Source organism: Amia ocellicauda, chromosome 22 (genome assembly GCF_036373705.1).
Source record: "Amia ocellicauda isolate fAmiCal2 chromosome 22, fAmiCal2.hap1, whole genome shotgun sequence".
NCBI classification, from domain to species: Eukaryota; Metazoa; Chordata; class Actinopteri; order Amiiformes; family Amiidae; genus Amia; species Amia ocellicauda.
In genome coordinates this window covers 11,399,213-11,420,040 of record NC_089871.1, presented here as the reverse complement: position 1 = coordinate 11,420,040, position 20,828 = coordinate 11,399,213, and the positions used below count along the sequence as shown (strand labels likewise).

General features: G+C 42.4%; 1 protein-coding gene across 1 annotated transcript in view; it reads right to left on the bottom strand.

Annotated features, from left to right (window-relative positions):
* nfil3-4 (nuclear factor, interleukin 3 regulated, member 4) overlaps positions 1–20,128 on the bottom strand; it is a 29,508-nt gene extending 9,380 nt beyond the window's left edge. The window contains exon 1 of the mRNA XM_066696053.1: positions 19,835–20,128. The gene's annotated coding sequence lies outside the window, so the exon portion shown is untranslated. The remainder of the gene's footprint in view (positions 1–19,834) is intronic.
* Positions 20,129–20,828: the final 700 nt, after the last annotated feature.

The window sequence follows — 20,828 nt, the reverse complement described above, 5'->3', positions numbered from 1 at the left end:
TTGCTTGTGTCTTTTAAGGTTTCATTTTTTATTTTTTATTTTTTCCTCTCACTCTTTCATTTTGTCTCATTTCTTTCCTCCGTGGCAGGATGAGGTGTGGGGGCAGCATTGGTGATTTAAAAAAAAAATATCTGAGATCTCTGAGATAGGCTTCGGGCCCTCATAGAAAGACAGAAGGAGAATAAGAGATGAAAAGAGAGGAAGAGCGAGAGCCTGGCTGCCTGCCTGCCTGCCTGCTTTCACGTTTTGTTCATGGGTTGTGCTGGGGTTGGTGTTGGTGGGGGGGGGGGGGGGCTGGGAGAGAAGAGGTGTGAAGTTGTGCTTTAACCACAGCTCTGAGAGTCTTCAGTCTGAGAGCAGAGAGCTACTCCCACCTCCACCGTGCACAGCCTCGGGCCCCTGTCTGACTGTAGCACGGTGTGTATCTGCAGCTCAGGAAGGATAAAATGTAGCTGGATTCAAAGAGAGCCTCCTGACACATGTCTCGTACCTGTGCATGCAGGCGCAGTGCATGCCGTCACAAATAGAAACGCGATGGCTAGTGGAGTACCTTGATACGACACGCACGCCCACACACACGCACGCACGCGCCGGCAGGCATCTTGTCACTCAGACACTTGCACCTAAATATTGACGGGTGAGGCTGGGGTCTAGAGGTTGTGAATTTTCCACGCTCAACTGTAAAAAAACACAACAAAACAACGGGTTTTATTTATTTTTTTTTTTATTTTATTTTTTTTTATTGTTGTCTACATCAGGTTCATTTTTATTAATGAATGTATTCGTGGGGACTTCGCTAACTTCACATCTACATTTGTGGCACTGTAAAGATGTGGGTACGCATCAAGAGGAACTGAGAAGTGCCTTTGAACCCGGAAGTAGAATGGGTCAGAGGTCAGAGCAGAGAATTACCCTGGTCAACACGTGGCTCTACACCAGCTGTCTTCAGCCCACGCCCCAAAGAACTGAAGGCTTTCACTGAGGTTCACACTGAGCTCAACGAGTATAGTCAGTTGCTAATTTCATTTGTCAAGACACCTACAAAAACCCTCAGCGTGGAAGTTAAAGTAGTCTCCCTTTTGATCTGTTCAAGAGCAGTCCCTTGGTACAGTCACCCCTTTAACTGAGTACTTGAGTGAGACAATTACAGTGTCTTGGTCTGATTGTGCCCATGCCACTGCAGTCCTGTGCCAGCCTGTGTCAGGAAGACATTTCTTTACAGGAACCAGTTACTGCTGAAAAACACAATCGCATCAACGCGTCTAAGAAGCACACAGGAATCCCAGGAGCTAGGCTGGGCCAGGACCAAGCAAACACACCACTGCAGTGTGGGAAAGCTGTGGAGACTCCTGCTTAAAATACTGTAACCGTGTGAGATTCATTCAGTCAACACGGCATCTTAATACAGTTTGGTCTATAAATATTTGGACAGTGACACAATTGTCATCATTTTGGCTCTGTACACCACCACAATGGATTTGAAAGGAAACAATGATGATGCTCTGCCAGGCCTGTACTGCAGCTTTCTTTAGTTCCTGCTTGTTCTTGGAGCTTTTTGCCTTCAGTTGTGCCTTAGAAATCAAAACAAACCAATCAGAGAAATCGCAAAAACATTAGGTGTGGCCAAATTAACTATTTGGTACATTAAAGAACGCACTGGTCAGCTCAGGAACACCAAAAAGCCTGGAAGACCACGGAAAACAAATGTGGTGGATGAGAGAAGAATTCTTTCCCTGGTGAAGAAAAACCCCTTCACAACAGTTGGCCAGATCAAGAACACCCTCCAGGAGGTAGGCGTATCTGTGTCAAAGTCAACAATCAAGAGAAGACTTCACCAGAGTAAATACAGAGGGTTTACCACAAGATGTAAACAGGAAACAGGAAGACCAAAAAACATCTAAAGAACCCTGTACAGTTCTGGAACAACATCCTATGGACAGATGAGACAAAGATCAACTTGTATCAGAATGATGGGAAGAGAAGAGTATGGAGAAGAGAAGGAACTGCTCATGATCCGAAGCACACCACCTCATCTGTGAAACATGTCATGGCATGGGCAGGTATGGCTGCCAAGGGAACTGGTTCCCTTGTATTTCTTGATGATGTGACTGCTGACAAAAGCAGTAGGATGAATTCTGAAGTGTTTAGGGCTATATTATCTGCTTAGATTCAGCCAAATGCTTCAAAACTTATTGGGCGGCGCTTCATAGTGCAGATGACCCGAAGCATACTGTGAAAGCAACCCAAGGTGAAGAAGTGGAATGTTCTGCAATGGCCAAGTCAATCACCTGACCTGACTCCATTTCAGCAGCATTTCACTTGCTGAAGGCAAAATGCCCCAAGAACAGGCAGGAACTAAAGACAGCTGCAGTGCAGGCCTGGCAGAGCATCACCAGGGAAGAAACCCAGCATCTGGTGATGTCTATGGGTTCCAGACTTCAGGCAGTCATTGACTGCAAAGGATTTGCAACTAAGTATTGAAACTCACAATTTAAGTCTTGATTATGTTAGTTTGTCCAAATACTTTTGAGACCCTAAAATTGGGGGGACCACATATAAAAATGGGTGTAATTCCTACACCATTCACCCAATTTGGATGTAACTACCCTCAAATTAAAGATGAAAGTTTACACTTAAAGCACATCTTGACTGTTTCAAATCCATTGTTGTGGCATACAGAGCCAAAATCATGACCATTGCGTCACTGTCCAAATATTTATGGACCTAACTGTATATATATTTTTAATTAATATGGAAACGTTCACCCAAATTATTTACATGTCTGCCTTTTTACATAGCCTTATAATTCCTTGTATGTGATTGGCCCCCGCCCCCTCCTCCCTGGTGCTCTGTCTTTACACAGTTTCTGAGCCTGCTAACGGATTAAATCATGAATCTACATTTTGACGTGGTGAACTCGAAATACAAAATTCTCGGAGTACATTTTTACATTTATTCACGTGACACACGTATAAATTAAAAACATTTAGCATTTAAAAAAAGTATATATTTATTCAAAAGTTGCACTTGTTAAACGGAAACACCAGATAAATTATTTGCAGTAGTATGCCGGAAAAGCCCATATTGTTTTTTTAAGCACGAATGAGCAATAAAATAAAGCAAAGGACAGAATTTGGAAATTTACAAAAATCTCAGTTTCTTACCGATATCCGCCGTAGGTGGCTGTGTGATTGTGTCCAGAGCTGAGGTATTTGAGCAAACAATGTTACGGTTATTATGTTCAATCATAACGAGCCACAGGTTTGTGATGCGTGCACGGTCCAGCGAGTCGTGATATTTATAGAGCTGCTCTTCACATTTCCGTGTCATCGCCCTCACCCTCCCCAGCAAGGAGGGGACTGAGGTAGGCCCCCCCACTGGAAAACCTTTCTCATTGTAATTGTCAATAATTAATATTCAGTCACCTTTAATATGATCAGATTCTCACTCCTCCTCCCTGCCCATTGCCTTCTCTCTTGGATTCTTTGTTACCATTCTCTTTGTGTCTGTATTCATTATAGCTTCTTTAATAAATGTTGATAGTTGATGGTGGATTCTTATAACAAGGGAGTTTTTTATACTGGTTTGTGTGATACAAGGGCTATTGACACCATTGAACGTTTACCATGGTCTTATAGAGAATGAATCGTGTAATATTTGAATTGTGTACGCCGGAGTGTGGTGATTGTTTTTCATGCCTTCCTGTCTCACAAAACGCCAGAGACCCTTGTTCTAACCAATGTTTGAAACCAGTGTTTAAAATTAGATCTTCTTACGACGACTGAGTCACAGTATTCCACACTCTTTGTATCTTGCTTATGTTTGATCCTTTTGATGTAGATTCTAATGTGTCCTGTTTATTTTTTATTTATTCGTTTATTTTGATGTCATCAAAATAAATTAGATTTACTAAGACGTATGAAAAGCCTTGAGTAACCAGTGAGGGAAATGTGCTCTGTGTGTAACATTGTAACACTCGTGTACATGCAGGGGATTGCTAAAGTATAGGCATACAGAAACACCCCGAAAATGGCAGCACCGAAGTGTCAGGGCTCACTCCGCCTGTCGCACAAACTTGGTCTCGTGCCCACCCCCTCTCATTTTATTTTCAGTAACCAACTACAAAATGTCCAAATGAAGGCAAGCGTGCCTTTTTCGTGGGGGGGGGCGGTGTTGTTGTCACTGACAGCTGCCTGTTTGGAGGAAACTTATTTAAAATAGTAGTGTGTTTATATGCAACTCCGACAGATGTGATGGAACCCCCTCCCCTTCCTAACTGTCCTCCTCCCCTCCCTTCCTTTTCCACCATCCTTCGCATAGCTTTTTGTTTAGTTGAGTTGCATAAAATTATATTGTGATTAGAAGGAAAGCGAGATAATATCAGCCCAGGACAGACATAACTGGTAAACCGTGAAAACACCATAAAGGTGTTAAAGGCTGTATGTCTCAAGATTCACCAGTGCCTCGCAGGGCCCAGGAAACGAAACGGAGAAGCAACCAGTTTCGTTCAGGTTTCACATAACTTGTTTTTTTCTTGTTATGTTCTTTAAGGCACTGTTGCCCGCCATCGTGCTCGATATCGAGATGCGTCAAAGAGACCAGAACCGTCCCGAGACGCAGCCAGCACTCATGCGGACGTATCGTTGACCCACAGACGAGACGTGGAGGCTCCTCTGTGGTCCTTCAAAAACAAGCAGGCTTGACCAGGAGATGGGGTCCACACACCAGCTCGGAACCGCCCAGGCAGAAACCTGGCATTAAGTGAGGACCTGGTCCTCTGCTGTGTGTTGGCCCAGTGGCTTGGGCAAATGGGTGATATTTAAACGTGGAGATGCAATATTAAAATTTCGACGGTGCCACAGCCGTGGGAAGTGTTAAGTTGAAAGGAAGGATCTTGTCAGTGTCTTTGGTTTCCAGCTCTGCATGTTTCAGGTGAAAGCTCTGCTGTGGGTTGGATGGTGTCAGGTCTGCCTGCGGTGGCAAGCCCTAAAGTCAAAGCTCAAGGGAGTGTTAGGATGTAGAAGACCATTGTTTAAAACGCTTACAAAACCACTTGCAAAAACGAGCCTTCACCTTTCTACTACATCTCAACATGCACGTTGCGGCTCCGGTCGGTCTCTGTGTGTGCCCACTGTTTTGTGTGTGCACTTGCTCCCTCATCCTTAAGCAGAGTTTCAAACAAGTCACCCATCTGCAAAAGTGTCCTTCTCCCTGTGGTGTATCAGTCTGCACACAACCCCCCCTTCCCCAGCGATGTGTTCAGGTGCAGAGCAACATAAGCGCACTGACATGGCATCCCTGAACCACACAAAACGGGTTCTTTTCGGAGAGAAGAGTTAGGGGAGAAACTCATTTGCAAGTTTATTCAAAAGTGATGTGTTGATATTTAATTTAGCCCCCCCCACAGTTGTTGTCCCTGAGAGATCAACGCAGAAATACAGTCAGACGGAGGTGCTCAGACAAGGTGTGGTGGAAAATGTGAGGGCAAGCCGGCTATGTGCTTACCAGCAGATGAGCGAGAGAATGGCAAAAAGAAGTTAACGGGGAAATCAAGCTATAGCAGCTGCTGGCTACGTTGCAGACCTGTTCAAAATGTTATCTCCTCTGCACTGGTTAGATTCAGTCACCGTGTCTGAAACTTGCTGCTGCCCCACCTTCCTGCTCTCACTAACCATACAAATCCAGTCAGGCCGGTAGGAACTTTATTTTTCTTCCCCATTCTAATTTTATAAGCGGTAGATAATTCATTATATTAGTTTTTTTATTCTTCTTCAATCACCTCCTTTACCCTAAATTAATAATATTAAATTAAAAAATATTAAATATTTAAATTAAAAGAATGGTCGAATTAAGGGTTACTCTTAAAACCCACTGGGTTGTGACTACCGGAAGAAGACATTCATAGCAATAGACTTTCATGTACATCATATATATAATTTTACATAATAAAAATACCAATCTTTACCATTGTCATTTACATGAAGCAGATGCTGAACATAATTAAAAGCCGTGTGTTTGGTATTTATATGCTTATGATAAATGAATCGATACTATTCATGACCATCTTACGTCAAACCCAAACCCAAAGAAAAAGACTGAAAAACAGAAACCACATGCTGGGGCTTGTTTGTCAGGGCTTGTCGAGTTTGATACGAGCGTCTGCTTGCAGACAGGGCCCTGTGAATGCACTGACAGTAATTAACAGAAATGTGGTTTAGTTCAGTAAGTTCCACTCAAATGTGTTGCTCCACACTGAGGCACTCAGAGATACTTCACACCTTCGAATTTGATGTCTGCTGAAGTGCTGTAGACACTCTGGCCTCTTAGCTAAAGTTTAGGCCGTTAGCCATTTTTTGTTTTCTGGTAGTATGTTTTTACCTTTCCTGTCCAAAATCTTGAGGCGGTAATCATCCTGACACCTGCTGACCCCTCTGGAGGTGCTGAAAATCACAGACCGCAGACGCGCAAACCCGAGCTATTAAACTTCCTCAGCCTTTCTCAGTTACTTCAGCAAGAGGTCATCAGCTCAGTGGAGTTCAATAGGTCCTGTGCGCACTGCTGAAGGGAGCCGTGGTCACATTCATGCACTAACACAGTCATGGCTACAGTCAAATCTGTGCCAATCAGCTGTTCGCACTCACAACCATCTTTAAAGAATGTATTAACTTCATATGCAAAGTGTTTTCCAAGAGTTTTTTATTAAAATCGTATTCCTCATAGGTTTATTTTACATTTCCAGTACATCTGATTTGAAATCCGGTCAAATGGTTATTGGCACAAATAATAACATCAATGAACGGATTTTAAGGTGGGCTGCATAGTTATGCTGTTTCAGCAGGGGTGCTGGGCTTCATGCTCCTGATCAGTAAATAAATCAGTGCTAAGTACAGAGTGTATTGATCACTAGAAGGCATATCGGTAAACGGTACGTTGATCAACTGTGTGTATTGGATTGAAAAGCCTTCCGACTGTTAACTAAGGGGCAGCCCACGGTGACTCTTCTGAGAAGCACAGCAGTAGAGCGGTGATGGGCGGCCGTCCTGCGAGCTCACAGCTGCTGCAGAGGAAGCCGATTCCTGTTGATTGTGGCAAAGATATGGAAGAAAAAACAACCCCCAGATCAACTGAATTTTAGAAAAGCTTCCTGAGATTGTTTTCTTCCGAATACAGTGCAGAGAGTTTGTCTCTACTGGTCTGGGACGGCTTGGCTCTTGACTAACAGACACGCTTTCCACCAGACCCCAAGGTTAACTGGGATATCACAGTGAAGCCCTTGAAAAGCCCACCAGCCAGTGCTGCGTTGGTCATGTCCAGCTTATTGTGAACAAGTCTGCGTTTAATTTCTGCCATCTCCTGACAGAGTCAGACCCAGCCATGACGTGCAGTGTGGTCGGTGTCTTTGTAATTGAATCTTTTGTTATCTGTGTATTTATTTCATTGATCCTTTTTGTTGCTGTTGTGTTTCAATTGTTTTGTTTCCTTTACTTCCTTTCCTCTTCTCACTCTCTGCCCCCCCCTCTCTCATTCTCTTTCCTCCCTCGCTCCCTCGCAGCGTGTACTAGGCTGAGATGTTATCAGATGTGTGCATTCTGCCATTAGCACACTGTGTCATCTCCCTATCAGTGTGATCAGCGGCTGCTCATTTCGGCTGAGGCCTCTGCACATTCCGCGGGTTTCCCGCTGTTCTGGGTTACGTAAGGTGTACGAAAGTGTTATGTGGCTGTCCGCTGCCAGGACCGCCGTGCTCTCACACACTCTGCCAAATGATGGGGTTTGCCACCCTGGCTTCCTATCTGAAATCACTTCTGCCGTGCCAGTTTTGATGTGTGCCGGTGGCATCAACACCACCGCAATCCCAGGTTTTCATTTTCTGTCTCCTTGTGACTGTCCGTTGAATGTAAAAACAATAATGGGTGTACTATATTGTTGTTATTATAAAACGAGATTGGCAGTAGTAGAAGTACCGGCATAATTTAGTTTTGCACAGTTACAACTAAGGAGCGTGTTGTTCATGTGTGACTGTGTGTGTGTCTTTGTGTGACTCTTTGAGTGAGTGTCCCAAGTGTACACTTTGTGAGTGAGTGTGTCTTTGTGTGCATGTGAGAGTGTGAGTCTGGGAAGGAGTGTGTGTATGAATGTGTGTTAGTGTATGTAAGTTAGTATGTATGCTTGTGAGTAAGAGTGTGTGTGTGTGAATATGTATGTGAGTGAGTCAGTGTGTGTATGTGAGAGTGTGGCTTGTGGTGAGTGGATGCTCAGGTGAGTGGGGGCAGTGGCTAGCTACACCGTCAGTTTGTAAGGGTTTTCAGTACTAGGAGGGCTGCTGGCTGTATTCCCAGGTCTGCTCTAACCTCACTGCTGATCCCAACAACGACCCCCACCCCCGTTAAACCTACAGATGTCGACTGTCTCTTTCTTCTACTTGTATAGATACCTGCTCTTAAGGACATGGTTTTAGTTTGCCATAAGTGGGCACAGAGCACAGAGCACAGGCTTACAGATCCCTCAGTCAATCAGTCAATCAGTTTGGATATAAAACACCTTGCTAAATCACTAATACTTTTTTCTATTATTTTTCTTACACTGAAGTTAAGAGTTGAGTGAATGACTGAATTAATCTGGTGAGATGACAGTGCGCTGCTGCAAAACGTTTCTCAAACTGAGTCCTTCACACGTCAGCTAACACCCCCAGCTCCAGTCCTTTAACGGTGTGAAAACATGGTTTTCAAAGAATGCTGCTTCCCCCCTTTACTCCCCCAAAGAGCTTTACGAATAAGTATCTGTGAATATCCACAGACTTTGAAAAAAATCTGTTCACCTATAAAACAAAAACAAAGTAAGAGTAAAAAAGCTGGTGAAGGTGAAGTCTCCCTCAAGTCACTGTAATCATTACATTGGTTTTATTTAATTTTTACAATTATTTTGCTGCCATTTTGTAATGGTATGGTAGATGTACACATTATAACATTTAAACATTATTTAAAAAATAGGATAAGTTAATGTTAAAATAAAGTTTTTCAAAATATCTGCTGCATACTACTTCTATTGTTGTTGTTGTTGTTTTTGCTGTTGTTATTATTATTACACAGAAATGCCAATTTCAGTGCTGTAGAAAGCCTCCCAGTCGTGTCCTCAGCTTGGTGGTTTCTCATAGTTCAGCAGGATTGCACATCTCGCATGTGGGTTTTCCCTCTAATCTCTTCCTTTAATCTAATCACACCAGTACTTTCTCATTTATTTACACAGATAAAAATGCCCCAAATGAATTGCTTGTATATGTCTTCGTATGATTATTTTATTATTATTATTACTTAACACAGTTTCGTCAGTCCTGACATGTTTGTTTACTGGCCTGATGGCACAGAGGTGCCATGTGTCCCACCAGAGCTATTCTCTCTCCTCTCCCATCTCTGCTTGCTCTCCTCAGCACTTTTAATTTAAAAAAATTAAGTCATTAACGCAGAAGAGAAGGAAAAACCCTTTTTGATCCTCTGTGCTCAGATTTGTGAAGAAATCACACACCAACCAGAAGCAGATCTGAGTAAACATCAGCTGCTGCCCATTCGGTGTGCAAATTAAGTGGGTAACCATCTTACTTTCTCTGTCTGTACGTATGTCTACTGATTTACCTTTCTTGTCTTTGTTGGTTTCATTAATTCACAGCAAGAACAAACAATCTTTCCGCGCGGCGCCCTCACACAGCCTGCACTGCGCTCAGCCCCGCACACCGACACAATGTAAATCATGAGGCTTTCTCATGTGTTGCAGAAGCGTCCGCAGATTAATGCAACCCCCACCTCTGACCACCCTGCCTGCAGTCTCCTCAGCTCCTCTGCCCCCATTCAGGTGGCAAGCAGGGCGCCTCTGCAAGTACACGAATTACAACCTTGGCTTTCATTTGTATTGTAAATGCGAAATTCAAAAGTCTGACAATATTTTTCATTGTGCCGATCAACACTGTGTGAGCCGTCCTGAACTTTGACTTCATAGATTGAAATTTGATCTCTGTCAGAAGATCCCTGATAATTAAAATGTGTGTGTGTGTGTATTTAAGACATGCGAGTTTTCAGATTTTGGGTGGAATTACAACATTTAGGCAATCCCGTGGGTCATTTGTAAGATGAGCGCAAATCCAATGAAAACATATATGGTTTTTTGTCATTATTGTTAATCACGGGTGATGACAGAGTGGGTCTTGGGGCGGCAGATGCCCCCACCTAAAATGTATCCACCTCCCTCAATATATCCCAACCATATGTTTTTCGGAAAAACAAAATCCCCCAATCTCTCCTATCAGATCCTTGCCCATGCACCACAGTTACACTTCTCTTTCAGTTACCAAACAACAGCAAAAAACATCATCCGGTCTGACAGGTTCTGGTATATTTCCAGCCAATCACTACGACAAAGCAATTATAAGTCCAGCTGCCATTGCTCTGACCTTGGGCAGAGATGTAGCCTACAGGTAGGGCCTATACTAGCAGGTAGAACGAACTCTGTCATAATGTAAAAATGAAATTACTCATTTTATAAAGTCTGCGTCATTATTGTATGCCTTTATATTTGAATGTTATAACTTTATTGGGTTAGCAGTTTGTTCAAATGAAAAAGAAACAAAAGGTGAGGTTGAGGTTATAAGAAATACCTGCTTCATTATTTCTGTTTGTTTTAGGGGTTACACATTTTACATGGGATATATGCTTATTAAAGGCTATGTTTCAGATTTGGATTAAAATACAGAATATCATGCTGCAATGATTCTGTGTATAACACTGATTGGATGCTTGGTTAAAAAATCTCACATTTTTACAGAGAATCTATGAAAAACTGTGATATGAATTATGAACACATCTATTTATATGTAAACCCAGTCTGGATAAGATGAAGTGTTTGAATTGGCCATTAACTCAAGAGCAACAAGATAGTAACAGAACCTTTTTGAAGTAATACATTTCTTAATTGACACAGATAACGAACAAAACAACATTTGACTAGTTGTTACTTTTTCTGCCTATGTTATGACATCAGTTATAATTACTAACTTGATTTATCGGCAAATTGCAACAACGCGTTTAATACTGAGAGGAGTGGGCTTGAGCGGCGCAGAGGGAGTGATCTGTATCTGTATTAAGATCGTTAGATAAGTGGAAAAAAAGTTTTTACACGTTTCTCTTAACTTTTAAATGCAGTTATATAAATTATACGCATGTTTACTGTCTTGTAAATATTAAGAGCTTGTCGAACATGTGGGTGACAAAGAGATGTCCCTTTTTCCCATTATTAATAAGCTCAGATTTTAGATAACTTAATCTTTTCTTATACCGGTAATAATAAATATTAAAGCAGTATTAACTTTCACTCAGATTAATATGATATTTATTCCATCTTTATTAAGGATTTACTTGGATTATTTAGTGGACACCATGTCCCCAGACCCCGGCCGGTATGTGAGCACTATCGACACTCCGTTTTCACATTTCAGATATGTTTCTGTTCTGCCACATGTCTTATATAATATAGTATATTAATGCATTTATAATTATATTTGTCAAGGTGATAATATTTTAGAAGAACAACAAGATTTGACTCAAGACTCATCTTTTCAGACTGTACTTGTAATTTAGTTGCTTATTCTCCTGTAAAATTGCACTTATGCAATGTTTTGTCATACTTCTTGCTTTGCATTACTAGTACTCATATTGTTTATTTTGATTTCCCCTATGCGCCCTTTCCCTTAGTTCTTAAATGTGACTTCACATCTTGTCTGCACTCATCGGCTTTTACAATCTAGGATGTTGGACTTATATTGTTTATATTTATATTGTGTATATATCCTATACACTGGTGTTAATTGGAATTTGTAAATTGCATTATGCTTTGAATTGTACTGTATTATTGTACTTTGTATTGCTCTTATGTTTTGTAAGTCACCCCGGAAAAGGGCGTCAGCTAAGGAATGAATAATAATAACTAAAGGTTTCTTCTGTGTGTTTTTTATATAGTGCTGTGTCTGAGTCAGTCGGGGGTGGTGGGGGGTAATAAAGTCGCAAATTCTTGCAATCAGTTCTTCAAACCATTAGTAATCTATATACAGTACTGTGCAAAGTTTTAGGCAGGTGTGAAAAAATGCTGTTAAGTAAGAATGCTTTCAAAAATAGACATGTTAATAGATTATATTTATCAATTAACTAAATGCAAAGTGAGTGAACAGAAGAAAAATGTACATCAAATAAATATTTGGTGTGACCACCCTTTGCCTTCAAAACAGCATCAATTATTCTAGGTACACTTGCACAAAGTCAGGGATTTTATAGGCATATAGTCAGGTGTATGATTAAACAATTATACCAAACAGGTGCTAATGATCATTAATTCAATATGTAGGTTGAAACACAATCATTAACTGAAACAGAAACAGCTGTGTAGGAGGAATAAAACTGGGTGAGGAACAGGCAAACTCAGCTAACAAGGTGAGGTCGCTGAAGACATTTTACTGTCAAAAGTCATACACCAGGGCAAGACTGAGCACAGCAACAAGACACAAGGTACTTATACTGCATCAGCAAGGTCTCTCCCAGGCAGACAGGGGTTTCCAGATGTGCTGTCCAAGCTCTTTTGAAACGGGCACAAAGAAACGGGCAACGTTGAGGACCGTAGACGCAGTGGTCGGCCAAGGAAACTTACTGCAGCAGATGAAAGACACATCATGCTTACTTCCCTTCACATTCGGAAGATGTCCAGCAGTGCCATCAGCTCAGAATTGGCAGAAAACAGTGGGACCCTGGTACACCCTGGAGAAGTCAGGTCAGAGTGGCCTTCATGGAAGACTTGCGGCCAAAAAGCCATACCTCTGATATGGCAGCAAGGCCAAGCGACTCAACTATGCACGAAAACACAGGAACTGGGGTGCAGAAAAATGGCAGCAGGTGTTCTGGACTGATGAGTCAAAATTTGAAATATCTGGCTGTAGCAGAAGGCAGTTTGTTTGCTGAAGGGCTGGAGAGCGGTACATGAACAATGCAGGCATGTCTGCAGGAAACAGTGAAGCATGGTGGAGGTTCCTTGCAAGTTTGGGGCTGCATTTCTGCAAATGGAGTTGGGGATTTGGTCAGAATGAATGGTCTCCTCAATGCTGAGAAGTACAGGCAGATACTTATCCATCATGCAATACCATCAGGGAGGCATCTGATCAGCCCCACATTTATTCTGCAGCATGACAACGACCCCAAACATACAGTGACAGTCATTAAGAACTATCTTCAGCGTAAAGAAGAACAAGGAGTCCTGGAAGTGATGGTATGGCCCCCACAGAGTCTGTCTGGGATTACACGAAGAGAGAGAAGCAACTGAGGCTGCCTAAATCCACAGAACTGTGGTTAGATGTTTGGGCCGACCTACTTGCCGAGTTCCTTGAAAAAGTGTACCTAGAAGAATTGATGCTGTTTTGAAGGCAAAGGGTGGTCACACCAAATATGGATTTGATGTAGATTTTATTTCTGTTCACTCACTTTGCATTTTGTTAATTGATAAATATAATCTATTAACATGTCTATTTTTGAAAGCATTCTTACTTTACAGCATTTTTTCACACCTGCCTAAAACTTTTGCACAGTACTGTGACTTCTGTGAGTATGATTGTAGCAAGCTTTGTGCTTTTGAAGAATTGTGAACAGAATTCAACACAAATGTTTCCTGAAAGCTGAGGCTCATGAGTGATTTTGCAGAAGAGAGGCTCCTGAGAGACTGAGCACCTGCGGCTCTGAGTGCCTCTATTTATAGCAGGACCGCATGAATAAAGTCACTCTGATTCTCTGGCTGTTTACTTTAGCACCTGTTGCTCCACTGTTGCCCCTGCCCAATGAGTGCTGCTGGCAGTTTAGTGACTCTCAGAGGGGCACAGTGTTGTGATCCTAACTGCCCTGCACAGCGTTCATTTATGTATTTATTAATTTCAGTTACATTTAAATGTCTTTAGTTGAACATTTTGAAGGAAAACCAGGGGTGCATGTGATCACAACCCCACACGCAGACCACAGCTCTAAAACCCGGAGTATTGATAAAAGTGTGTCGAGCGTCTAGCTGCATGAGGCAGTGAACCTGTGAGAGGGACAGAGAGCGGGCGGGGGTTGGTATCAGGTATTGCTCTGTTGAAAACACACTTGGAGGAATTCTCCCCGCAATGAGAAGAAGTCCAGAACGTATGTCAGGCTGGGACGTCCCCGATCTGACAGGTGTTTCTCTGCACAGTCTAAATATGGGTGCTTGTTGTCTTTTCATTATGATTATTTTTCACTTTATTTTCTCTATTTGGAGGACCATCAGTTATCATCAAATGGGAGTCAGTAGGGAGTCCCCAAAGAGTCTGCAGCTTCTTAGATGTGTCTTGTGAGTGTGTGTGTGTATGTGTGTGTGTCAGTGTCAGTGTCAGAAAGATGGCATGGCTGGGGAGAACGAGAGGAAGTGCCAGTTTGCACCTGGACTCTCTAACAATCAGGGTTATTATTAGAAGCTGCAGCAGTATTGTTAGAAGGCCTGTTATTTAGTTGTTGTTGTGAGACCGGGGTTATTCGAAAGAGTAGCTGAGGAGGCTGGGCCTGGTTCCCTCTGTCTCCGCATGATCAACCGTCCACCTTGCTTCTGCTCAGAGGGGCCCCACGTTCCCCTCATCCTCACTGCAGTCAGCTGGGAGCTTCCACAGCACAAGGAACTGTGACGCACACTTTTCAGCATGACAAGACACGTGCATTAAGATGTATTTGTTTGTTTGTGTATAAATTGCGGAGACCTTTACCCAGGTGGCTCATTTTGATCAGCACCTCTGCATGCCAGAAGCTGTAGCAACCCTGGCACATTAACCAGCAACTTGAGTTGTTAAGTTGCAAATGTATTGATGCTCAGCAGATGATTAATAAATAAGTTGTATGATGACTATGCACTTTGGAGTGATTTGTAACATGTGACCAACCATTTTAAAATAAATTACAACTGCATGTTTGGGCAATTAAAAATATAATTATTAGCCCCTCAGTTTGCCCACAGGAAAAATGGATATTAGGAATCATTTTTATTCAGACACAGTGCTCTGTGTGCCTTAAGCAATGTTCTTGTATGCTGTACTAACACACACAAGTCAATTTCCTCTCATGGACGTCAAGTTCTCTTTTAAGAGGTTGTATCTATTTTTGTAATCTTTTTCTTGTTGTTACATAAATATTATTTCACAGTGCTAAGTGTTGCTGTTAAAGTTAGTTGGTGCACTGTTTGTTGTGACCACATGCTGTTAGAAAGTGCCCAGTTATATTGCGTTTAATAAGATATATACCTTATTATGTATATAGTTACTATATAGGTTTTTTGGGAGGAAGTATTTGCATTTTTTTGTTTCGGTTTTTTTTTTTTATCGTATACCATCCCACTGATTCAGAGTAAGACAGGAAAACTGATTCACTCTACTGAGAAATGGACGCCAGTGGAAATTAAAGATACGTTAAGAGTAGACCCAGAGGAACAAAAAGGTAAAGTGATTATATACACAAACGCACACATACACACACAATCACACACCTATCAAAATCTGCACTAAAGCCCTTGTGACTTGTCTCGTTCTGCTCCGTTGTTCAACTCCACCTTCCTTAGCGCTAACACAACCAGCGGGAATGAAATAACTCTGCTCTATAAACTTATCGTCCACATCAGAGAAGTACAACCGGATCTCAGCATGTGGTTTCCCTGGCCCTGTTATCCACTCAGTATTTCAGTTTCAGTACATCTGAACCTGGGTTTTAACCCCACACTGATTGGAGAATAAAATAACCTCTTGGTCATGCTCAGTTCAGAGTGATCTCTACCTTCCCATTGGACTTTCCAATTATCTGAATATAAACCATGCGGGTTCTTGTGCTGCGCCCTCACCCTGATCCCTCTGCAATATTTATATTCACTTCTCTATTCTCTATGAAGTCTTGTTTATTTATTTCTTCCCAGCGTTTGACAAGGAAGTGAACTGCAACACTTGTAACCACAAGAATATTTATAATATGTCGGCATCACAATTTATCACCCGAGAAGTTTCTGCACGTACTTCAAGTCGCAGATTGACAATCTTAGTTTTACATAATTTCCAATTTATTGCCACTGTATAATATATAGTTTATCATCACCCACATCACCAACATGAACCATGGAGACCGATAGTTTCTGGTGTTGATTATAATTATGCATAGTCTCTAAACATCTAGTTATACATCTATATACTGTTAGAAATAATAGTTTTATAGTGCACATTTTCTGGTTAGTTATAACCGTTTTATGAAGTTGCAGATTTTTTTCTTTTCTTTTCTGTAATAAGTTAATTGCATAATGAGTTGTGCTTTGGTTTATAGATATATCCCTTATAGAGGATCTGTCAGCTCAAGTGTCATTTGGTTATTAACAAGAATTCCAGGTCCACAGAAGTCACTTTCTCTAGATCTGTGTGTCATGACATCACTGAGAGCGAGCACACTGTTCTCTCTGTGTGTCATGACATCACTGAGAGCGAGCACACTGTTCTGTGTGTCATGACATCACTGAGAGCGAGCACACTGTTCTGTGTGTCATGACATCACTGAGAGCGAGCACACTGTTCTGTGTGTCATGACATCACTGAGAGCGAGCACACTGTTCTCTCTGTGTGTCATGACATCACTGAGAGCGAGCACACTGTTCTCTCTGTGTGTCATGACATCACTGAGAGCGAGCACACTGTTCTGTGTGTCACGACATCACTGAGAGCGAGCACACTGTTCTCTCTGTGTGTCATGACATCACTGAGAGCGAGCACACTGTTGTTCGCTCTGTGTCATGACATCACTGAGAGTGAGCACACTGTTCTGTGTGTCACGACATCACTGAGAGCGAGCACACTGTTCTGTGTGTCATGACATCACTGAGAGCGAGCACACTGTTGTTCTCACTGTCACATCACTGAGTGTGAGCAGTGATCTCACTGTGTCATGACATCACTGAGAGCGAGTACACTATTGTTCTGTCACGACATCACTGAGAGCGAGGCTGTTTGTCCACTTTTTTCCACAAACAAAACAAATCCTTCAAAAGTAGCTCTGTACATAGCCCTGATATAGCCTAACAGTTACCTTGATTCTGCTACTTGCTGAAATCCCCCTCAGTGCACCCTGCTCGCTGTTTACTCCAGATAAGGCTGAAGCTGGGTTTTGTATGCTCTAGCTCTTACTGGGCTGTTCTTCCTGAGAGGTTTTTATTTTGTGATAGCTGTAAGATGCCCTGGCTACAAGCATCTTCTTAGAAATAACTACTACTACTGTGGATAATATGTAAAAAGGGTAAACTGCAGTAGCCCTGTTGCTCAGGAAGGGGAACTTTTAACGCAGTCTTGTCCATGTGGACGAAGCTTTTAACTCAGTCTTGTCTATGTGGATGAAGCTTTAAATGCATTCTTGTCTGTGTGAAAGCACTTTTAACTTCGTCCTGTACTCGTCTGATATGGCGCACTGGCCATGTTGCTTGTGACGCTTTATTCAGTAACGCATAAGCACACACTTCAATTTAAAAACTAAGCAAACGCACAAGGCAAACATCACACAACACGAGAGAGCGCATCTGTTTCGATTTTTGCAGCTTTCCGAGCTTTTTTCGGTTGTTTGCAATCCTGATGCACTTTGCAATACAGCAAAAGTCACAATGATTGGAAACTCTTTCTAAGAAGCCGATGTCATGAATCACACCGGCTCCTGGGGCCACTGGGTTCATATTGCTCCACGAGAGGCTCCTGACTCATTCTGGACCTGACACACTCACACAGCGGGCCCCAACGAGCCCTGCAGCGCAGCTCTGAGCTGGCGTTCGCAGTAGGAGCTGTGTTGACTTTTATCTACATGATACAACCTCACTGGCTCTTTCATGTGTTGTTGTCTCTCACAGGGCTGTGGACACAAAAATCAAGTGAAGAAAAGAGAAAATGCTGATATTCAAGCTGTTGGTGTGAGTGTCCGTGCTCTGTGTTCACAGGAGTCAGGCATTGAAATGAGACGTGTTTGACTTGGGTTGCGGCAGAAGGCACTCGCACTCAAACGCTTCATTGGGAACATTGTCGTCTTTGGATAATATCCTCATCAGAAACCTCCCTCCCCCACTCCCTCCTCTTGAAGTGCTATAGTAAAACTCAAATATGTTTTTTTCACTTGGAAGGGGGGGAGTGTTTATGTTTACAAAAACTGTACACCCTTTGTTTTCTGTCATTGATGTTTCAGAGGGTTAAACATGAAATTCTCACAGAAGGGAGATGGAGTAATAATTTTGTAATGTTTACGCTTACATTAAAGACCTGCTGTAAACTTGCACGAGCCCAGCATTCAAAACAGCAGGAACTGAATCGAGTCAACGGCACCACAGTGTTTGTTTATGCAGATTTTCATGAATATATATATTTATGTTCAGAACCATTGTTTTTTTTTCTGTTCAGAATGGTGTTGCTGTTTGAACACCAGCTTGGACTTCATTTAAAAGTTTTCGTTTTATTTTCTTATTGTTATTTGTTGTTTTTTCAGCTTTAACAAAAAATCAGTAAACCGTCGTCTCTGCAGCATCAACCTGTTTCTCCCCCAAACACATAATAATAATAATAATAATAATAACTAAACATTGTTCTGTAAATATTTAATATAAATTTGGCGGTAATTTAAATATGCATCCAAAGTCTTTTCATAAGTGTTAGAAATGTAGTTTGTGAAATTGTGTAGAACACAGTACAAGCGAAGCGACGGCCTATTTCTTACAATAATTACAACACATTTACATTGGCAATCCCGTCACTTTTAAAAGATTGACCTTCAAGGAAATATCTTCAAACACAGTAGATTTATGCAATTTTACAGTTCTGAACAGTAGAGACAAAGCTTACGTAATGTGTGTGTGTATAAAATGCTTCTGTGTATTGAAAACAATATGTCGGGGGCTTGGGTTGTGAAAGTGCAGTATTTTAACTGATAAAGAAGTGCGTGGACAGCAAATGTAAGTTTGACACATTCTGTGATGTAGATATTACATTAACGTAATGAGTGGTCATTGAAAAAAATGCTGCATTTGAAATGTTACATATTTTAGATAGTGTCCTTATCAGAAGTTTCACGTAGTTGTGGCATGTTTTAGGCATGTTTCAATGTGTGTCTGGTGAGGACTCTGGCTCTCGGGAGATGCAGCGATAACAGTGAGCTGCAGAGTCGAGCTGTCGGTCTAGCAGGGATGGGGACGGCTGTGCTGAAGGCCGCAGTGCACTGTCACGGCCCCTCACTTGGCACAAGTTATTTGTTTATTTGATTTATTTATGTTTTTTTTTTATTTATTCACTCATTCATTTATTTATTTTACACTTCCCTAAGTGTATAAATGTATTTGTTTATAGCCAACATGGGGGGGAAACAGATGTGTAGATATATTTGTTTTTCTCCTTCTAAATGAATAGATTGAAACTGTATAAAACACCACACACAGTTGATACAGCACACTGTACAGGTCTGGATTTGCTACAGTTGAGCCAGTCAGCGGTCATTTCGAGTCTCTGCTGTCTCTCTGATGCAGCTCCTGTCTGGGCTGCACCACACGACACGCACTGCTTAGGAAATTACACGGTCATAACATGGATGGGTAGAGGGTGTGAATTCTCAGCAGCCTGTCTGACTAAAGGCCTGCACTGACACAGCTCTCAGCCCGATCTCTGTCTCTCTCTCTCTCTCTCAAAGAGGGAGCCAAGCCAGAGCTGCTATATTCACTCAACAGTCCCATAAAACAGCACAGAAACAAGGCAGAAAACTCTTACCTGCTGGCGGTGTCTACGGCGATGTGTGAATCCTTATCTGATGTAGCAAGATCCTCACAGTCACTCACTGAATGACTGAGGATCTGATCCACTCAATCACTCACTCACTCACTGACTGATACACAGACAAAGTGCTCACTGACTGACTTGCAGAATGACTGACTGACACAATAACTCACAGAGAGAGCGTTGTCCTGACTGAATGACTGACTGACTGACTGACACTGTTTTGCTCCCCGTCGGTTTTGTTCTGGCTGCCAGTCTTGAGCCCCCAACCCTGTGCCACCCCCACGCCCCCCTTAGTCTGTCTGTGTAACTGTAGGTGCGTAACTGACCAGTGTCCCTCCGGTACCAGCCCACCTGTACTGCTTGTCTAGTGTCGTGAGCCCGGCCTACACACCTCCTGCTTGGCCCTCTCTCTATCCCTCCGGCTCCCTCCTTCCGCACCTGCCTGCCCTCTGAACTCAGTGCAAGTCCACGTGACTGCGCAGCCAACCAAGCAGCTATCTGTCTGTCTTCCCTGTAGTGCCTGTCTGTCTGTATGTTTCTATCTCTCTGTTCCTCTCTCTCTCTCTCTCTCTCATTACCAGTGCCCTCCCCTCTTCTTCTCCAGACAGGGGGAGGCTGAGTCACAGCCCTGCTCCCTCGCTCTGACAGATTGACAGATACCTGTGTGGGTCGCAACCTTCCAAGCACAGCTTTTTTCTTTTTTTTTTTTCTCATTTAACCAAAACCACTGTTTTCGTTTTTTTTTGTTTTGGTTTGGTTTTTTTCTCAGTTTTGTTCTTGCCCCTGCTCTTGACGAAAGCGGGAACTCCTGAGCGGCGGACTTTGATCAGCGCGTGAGATGAGAGGAGGAAAGCAGATTGCGCGCGTGCGCGAGAGAGAGTGAGATGGAGAGAAATAAGGAGATCCAGATCGTGAGAGGAGTAAAAGAGAAAGGTTTCACAGAGAGAAAGTACAGGGGCTCTAACTTTTACCTTGTTGAAAATCA